The sequence below is a fragment of the Tinamus guttatus genome, unplaced genomic scaffold (genome assembly GCF_059628265.1).
Source record: "Tinamus guttatus ecotype Peru unplaced genomic scaffold, ASM5962826v1 Tinamus_guttatus_pri_ptg000140l, whole genome shotgun sequence".
Taxonomy (NCBI): domain Eukaryota; kingdom Metazoa; phylum Chordata; class Aves; order Tinamiformes; family Tinamidae; genus Tinamus; species Tinamus guttatus.
In genome coordinates this window covers 1,307,602-1,314,715 of record NW_028288674.1, presented here as the reverse complement: position 1 = coordinate 1,314,715, position 7,114 = coordinate 1,307,602, and positions in this window count along the sequence as shown.

Genomic DNA, 7,114 nt, shown 5'->3' with positions numbered 1-7,114 from the left:
TGAATCTCACCCTCCCAAAGGGCTGTGCAAGCCTCTTGTCTCTTGTTCAGTTCCGAGGCTGCTAAATGAAACAGTGACTCTTTCTTTTGGAGGTTCCTCAGCGGTTTCCCCGTAGACCAAAACAGTTATTAGGATAGGGGATGTTTATGGGGTGTTTACGATGCCAGGCGCAGCCGCCGCGGTGTCGCTGCGCCACGTTTCCCCACACGGCCTGTTTGGGAAGGCTGGTTAGCCCAAGGCCAAGCGTTCCCCCTATGCTGGCTTTGTGCTGAGGAGGAACGTGCCAAGAGCTCCGTGTGCCACGCTCGTGGCAGCCGAGCGGCTCTCCAGGAACTGGCCCGGGTCACTGGCAAGTTTGAAAGGTCTCCTGGACATCACTCCTTTACTCTTAGAGTCCCCGTGCTCTGCCCATCGTGTCCTGGGTTGTTGCTTTGCCCTCTGTTCTCCACCTTCACATCCATACTCTTGTGTCTTTTGAAAGCAGTCAAATGAATGTGCACCCTAAGCTTTAGATGTGAAGCTGAGATTAAGTCTTTATGTGATGGTGCAAAACCCCTGGAGGATAAATCAAGTTGGAAGCACCTCAGGAGGCTTCTACTCCAACCTCCAGCTGTGAGATCAGGCCAGGTTGCTCAGGGCTTTGACCAGTCAGGTCTCAAAATCCTCCAAGGAGAGAGACTGCAGAGCCTCTCTGGGCCCCTTCCAACGTATGTCCATCCTCATGGAGGAAGTTTCTCCTCATAGTGAGCCTGAATCTCTCCTGTTTTAATTTCTGCCTCTTATCCTTGGTCCTTCGGCTATGACCTGCTGTGAAAAGCCTGGCTTGGTCTCAATTTGCTAGCCGCCTGTGGCCTCTTAATATAGGTCAGCCTTCAGCCCTTATTAGGGCCTGTAACTTTGTGATTAATTAAGGTAAATAAAAACTAGTTAGGGCTTGCTACACATCGCTAGGATACCATGGTGATGTATTGATTATATTATGCAATATAACACCGATCAGTTTAGCTATATCGAGCAAACTAGTGTGTAGATGCTAATTAAGAGGGACAAATATTTATCTGTGTGTGTAATGTTTGCAGCAGCTCAGTTGCTTATGTTCAAACAAACCAAGAAAACCTCAAAACAAAAACATTAAAGCCAAGTACTTGAAATTATGTTGCAAATCCTCAAATATCATGGAGGTAGCTGAGCTGCTTTTAGGAGAACCAGAGCATCTGTCCTCCGGGAGAGATGTCTGGCCTTTGGATTTCAGAAATTTAGGTGACGGGGATTCAGATGGTCACGGTTTGCCTCTATGTCCAAAGGGTTTGTATTCAGTTTTGCGGCGAGCTGAAGGATTAGCAGAGCATTTGCTTTCTGAAGTAGGCTGGTTTGTTTTGTTCTGATTTGATAAAACACAACATTTCAAGAAGGCTTAGTTTCTTCTTTTCTAAGTAATAGAAAAGCTTATGCAAGCAATATACATTCAGCATTTGAGTGCATACTGGAATATTCTAAGGCCCTGTCTTTGAATATATGATTAACATATAAAGTACCTTCCTTCTCACTAATCTGTGTTTCCAAAGAGGTGGCCACCCTCGAAAGCTTGACCACCCATGTTCTTTTGGAGGAAGACAGGAATGAGATGAGAGGCAATGGACACAAGCTGCAACATTCCAACTAGGTGCGAGGATACAATGAGCATAAAGGCCCACTAGGTAGTAGGATAAATCTTTCAGCATGAGGCTAGTCAAGCCCACAGAAGTTGTAGGATTTCCATCCTTGGAGGTACTCAAACTCAAGTGGACAAGGCCCTGAGCAACCTCATCTAAGTTAACCCTGAGGTGAGCAGGGCATTGGGTCAAGTGACCTCTGTAAGTTCTTTCCAACATTTTTATTTTTGTTTCCGGAGGGGAAACACTTCTTCCCTAGTTAAGTGCAGAAGAGTGTTTATGGATACTGGAGATTACTGCATCCTAGACGAAGATATCTGTAAAACCAGAACGCAGTGTACTAAAATCTTCTCAAGACAGCTTGAACTGAATTTAACTGATCTGTTTAAATGTACAGTTTTTGCTTGTTTGTTTGGAGGAGGAATTTGCATTTATTTCCATTTGGACCAAGTTATAAATGCAGATATTATTAAAGCATGCAAATTTAATTAGGAAGTAATTAAAGAGCAAAGTAGTACCAAGTGCATACTAAAATCTCCTTGTTCCTTTTTTCGAGGGTAATTTTGGCTTTGGTTTAACATCAACGCTCCGGTGACTACTTTCTTGTGGGACAGAGGTCAGGGTTTGTGAGAAGTCATCCTGCCCCTTCCAAACACCTTGCAGCACTAGACAAGACTTTGATCCTTTCAACAGAACCTGCCTACCTTAAATGGGGTTGGCTTTGTTTCTTTGACTCCTGTTGCTTGATTTATGAAGGTTGGAATTGTTGGTGTTGAACTCGCCTTGCTTCTCAAGTGCCAAATTGTTTCAAAAAGAGATTTGTGTTGTGTTGGGAGCCCTTTGGCTCCCATGAGTACGTGATGCTTCTGAAGAGACGTTAATGCTGGGGTAACACAAGTGGTTTCTTTAAGGTGATGTCTCTTTTTACTGAACCCAGCTGGCACATTGTGCTTTTCTGCCTGGTGCTTTTGCTGTGTTGGGAAGAATTGGGCTGGAACACAAGCCATAAAAGACCAGAATTATTCAGGTAAGAAGGGTCTGCTGTCTGAAAGGCCCAGGAGAGAGCACGGTGCCTGTCTGGCTAAAAAGGCATCATCTCTCTGTATTGCCCATGGTTTTATGTTGAAATACTTTGTAGCTTGATTGCTTTAGCTCTTAGGTGACTTGAGTGCCAAGAAGAAGGTTTTAAAATTTGAATCTGATAAAGTAACTGCAATGTTCCATCCTGATCACTCTGCTTTATGGTGGTCCTGCGCTTTGCTGTAGGGATTGAACATATCTACATTTTGCAGCTTGTCCCAGATTTTGTTTTCTTCCAGAGTGGGATATCTTGTATGTTTTCCTTCTGAAAATAGAGTTGATTGTTGAAAATATAAGCTAAAGTCATTCACATTATTTCACCTGAGTTATAATTCAGATTACCTGCTTAGTGTTTTTTAATACGTGTGAGGTGGAGATATAATGTGCTTATAGTGCTTCTCTGTTCTTACATGTATTTCTGGTTGTGATATTTTCAGGATTTTGTGTTCTGCAACATGTTTTCTTGCATAGTCCTAAAGCAAAGAGATTTGAGACGTAGATGACTGCATTTAAAGGCCTTCTGCCTCCGGAGAGATAGATTTACGGTGGTGGAGTGCTTTTTTTGGCTGTAGCTGGTGTAATCTTTCTTATAATCTTGCCTATTTTCCAAGCTGTGTTCCTTGGAGACAGCAGGAGTACTGGGTTAAATAGCTGTATTCTGTCTAATGTTGTGGGTGCATGGAGTAATACTTGGCACGAGGTTTCTGAACGGTCTGTGTTGGCAAACGGCGGTGAACTCATATGTGGTGGTTTTGCTGTTTTTTGCTGGGAACCTCTGGACTCGAACTGTGGGACTTGAAAATTATTTCCTTCTTTAGCTCTCTTCAGCATGGGGAGATTAAGTGGAGCTTTCATTTGGAAACACGCGTGTGGCAAGAATACCAGGATTAAAACCAACCAAACAAGAAACCCTAGCAGTGCCTGTGAGGAAAAATGCCCTGGTTGCTGGAGCCGTGACCTTTATGGAAGGAAGCAGAGCGGGGAGCTCCGTGTCGCTACGTCCAAGCGTGCAGCGACAGAGCTCGGTTTGGCAGAGGGAATAGGAAACGGCAAAGACGGCGGCGTTGGAGGAAGCCGGGAGTGGAAGCACTCCCTGTTATTCTGCAAATGCAGCTGACCTTTCCGCTGGCTTTCTAGGTCTGCTCTTTGTCAGAGAGAAACATCTGATGTTCCCAACCCGATCCTCATATTAAAACAGGAATAGCTGGAGGTAGACGGAGAAAGGGTTGCCCTAATCCTTCTCTCAAATCCTCCGTACAGCGCGGGGATATTGTTACACATTTCAGTAAGGCTGCAAATACCAGCTCCAGCCAGCAGTACATGTTTCTGACCTCTCGCCTCGTCTGCTGGAGGACGTGCTCACTATCCAGGGCCTTGATAGAGCATCCAAAAGTGTCACCAGTGACCTGAAAAATAGGTGCTAACCACATATTGCTCTACTAGACTCGGCAGAAGTTGGGTTTGTATGGGTTTTGACAAGCAGTGCTATTAAGTTCCAGGTATTGTGTAATTAAAGAAATTGTGCTCTTGTTCATCTGCTGGAAAAACATTTTCAATGGGGAAGATAATCCAATATAATTACACATTGCAGAAGTAAATTCATCGGGGACCTTTTGCAGACTGAGGCTCATCTGAAAAGGAAAAAATTGTCTGTTGAACTTCGTGTAACTTGGCTGAAGTGTCAGTTACGTTTTTATCAGTTATGCTTAAGCTGTCCGACCAAATACTATGTTTTGAAAAGATAGCTAGAAAATTGCATTTTCTAATGCTTTGAACCAGGAAAAGCCCTCACTTTATAAACAACTTTTACTGGCAGGGTGTTTTTAGTGACTGCAACTTTTTTTCTGAATGAGACTTGGTTTCTGGGAAGTAATGGGTTTGGAAGTCACTTAAGTTCACTAGTCGGTCATGGAAGTGGATATAATTTGCTTTTAAAGTCGTGCTGGCATCCGCTGGACCCTAGACTGCCTGTACAGAGGTGCAGATGTGTTCTGGGGAATTAAAAATCATTAAGGTGCTTGGTTTGCACAGCAAGTGGAAACTCGGCAGCGTGTTTGTGATACTCCTTGGGGGAGCTGAATCCCATTTGAGCAGCATGGAGACATTTAATATGGGGTACAGCTCGTGGTGGAAAACACCTCTGTCATGTTATGGGGGGGCTTTGAAGCCCTTTTTCCAAAAATAACGGATCGGAAGCAGATGCCACATGGCCCGTGGGTAGGAGATGTAGCAGAGCTACCGGAGAAAAGATGCTGCTAGCAAAAATGCCGGTTGGGTGAGCGCATGAAGTGCATGAGATAGAAGCCTCTGGAAATGGAGCTCATCAGCTCGTGGCCTCCTGTGTCCCTGCTTGCTGCCTGGGTGTAGCAATCCCTGGGTTGCTCAGAGGCCTGATTTGTCAGCCTTGCTTGTTGCCTGCCTTAAACTGGGGGTGCCCTTTCCAAATGGAGGGTTTGCTCGACGGGCAGGGGCTCCGAGTCTTGCTCTGGAATAAACACGGTTTATTCGCCAGAGCAGCACAGTTCATCAGCTGCCCTCCCTCCCTAGCTGATGAGCAGCAGAGGGTTTTACGGTCGTGAGGGTAGAAGCGACCGTACGTGTTCAGCTGCTCATGCTCAAGCCTTGCGCTTGCCAACAAGCCTCTAGTTTTCCATGCATACAGCAAGGTTATAACGAGCATATGAACTGCTGCAGCATCTCTCCGAGCAAGTTGTCAAATTGAAGCCATCTGTCGCACAAAGCCTTTAGAAGCCGTATGATGCAGTGGCTCCTGCACCGTGTAACGCGCCGTGCGCCTGGAGCACCCGAACGGCACGTCGGGGTCGGAGGGAAAGCGGCCACTGTGTGGCCAGTTGAGCAACAAAGGGCCCCAGCCTGTTGCCACGTGCAACAGCAACCAGGGCTGCCCGGGGGGCATCTCTGTCACGGCGCTGAGCTGGGTGGGAATGAGCTCCAGCTTGGCTTGCACGTGTTCACTCGTGGGCCCGGAGGAGACCCAATACACTTCGGAGAACTCTGAGAAACCCGTGGGAAGATTAGGGGCTTTCAACAGTGTCGTCGTGGCTCAGGTGGGATCGGATCAGCTGGGCTTTAGTTCCTGGTCCCCTCCAACAACAGTGAGAAATCACTTCTCTCTGAGGGATGCCTTGCGTTGCGAGAACTCTGTTGGCCTCAGAATAACTGTTGTGGTTTTATTGTCACATCTGTATTCTAACTTTTTTTTTTTTTTCATTTTATGTTATCTACTGAAAAAACAGTTTTGGTCTTGAAGAGGATCCTCGGAAAGGAATGGGCCCTGCTCTCCTGAAGCTGTTTGCCCTGATCCCAGGAATGCTCTAGAGGTTGGTGCCTGGGCTGCTATAGAACCTTTGCAAGAATTGCCTCTTGATTTGTAATTACCTCTCTTTGTTTGATCCTGTGGGAAGGAGCTAATATGCCTGGCAAGGAAAAGGGGTTAATGTAGGCCCTGTTAGATCATGGTCCATTTTCCCCACCCAGACAACATTAAGCGCTTGGTTTATTGTGCAGATATTGAAGAAATACATAGCTGGTGACTGCAGAAGTTTGTGTGATACCTACTCTAAGTCAAGCTGAGTTAAACTTAGAAGTTTTAATTGATAGGTTTTTTTTTAAAAAAAAAAAAAAGCAAAATGTTATGTTTTTGGTTTTTGTTTTGATTTTTAAGCCCTTCTCATTTGAGAGCAAGTAGCTCCTGCTCTTCAGTGAACAGCCTGGGAGTGGTCTGTATTAACCTGGACTGGCTCTATTTGTATCCGGAATGGCTTCGGGAGGTTCTGTGAGCATGTTTCCTATTAGCTGTATGGTCCTGCTACAAACGTGAGGAAAACAGAAGGAAAAGTGGTAGGCAGATTTAAGTGTTCCTAGACAAAGAAGCGAATTTCCACAAGGAGAGCCCAGTTAAAGTCAATTAAACCCTTCTGGTTACTTCAGAGGATGTGTAAAGTTTATTAGCTTAATCTGCACGCGCAAATGTTACTGTATGGTGTTGCTATTTTACAGTAACATCCAAGCTTCAGTTGTATGCTAATATAGAGTCAGAGCAAAAAGAACAACAAAACCAATCAAACAAAACCCCTATTTCTTTGGTTTTGTACTGCACTATGTGAGGGACACAAAGCAAAAAGGTGACCTTATTGAAAAAGGCCCATTAGTCCTAGGAAATGCTGGCTGGCATAGCTCCCTCAGGCACACAGAACCAAACTGCAGTTCTTGCAAGACATTCCCTTTCTTACAGGAGAACTTTAATTATTCATACGTTATAACCATCTTTATCTTGTTTGGTATGAAAATAAAAGTTTTAAAATTCAAAGATGTGCATCACCTGTTATTTAAAAAAGCAAATAAATAAGAAATGTGTCTGT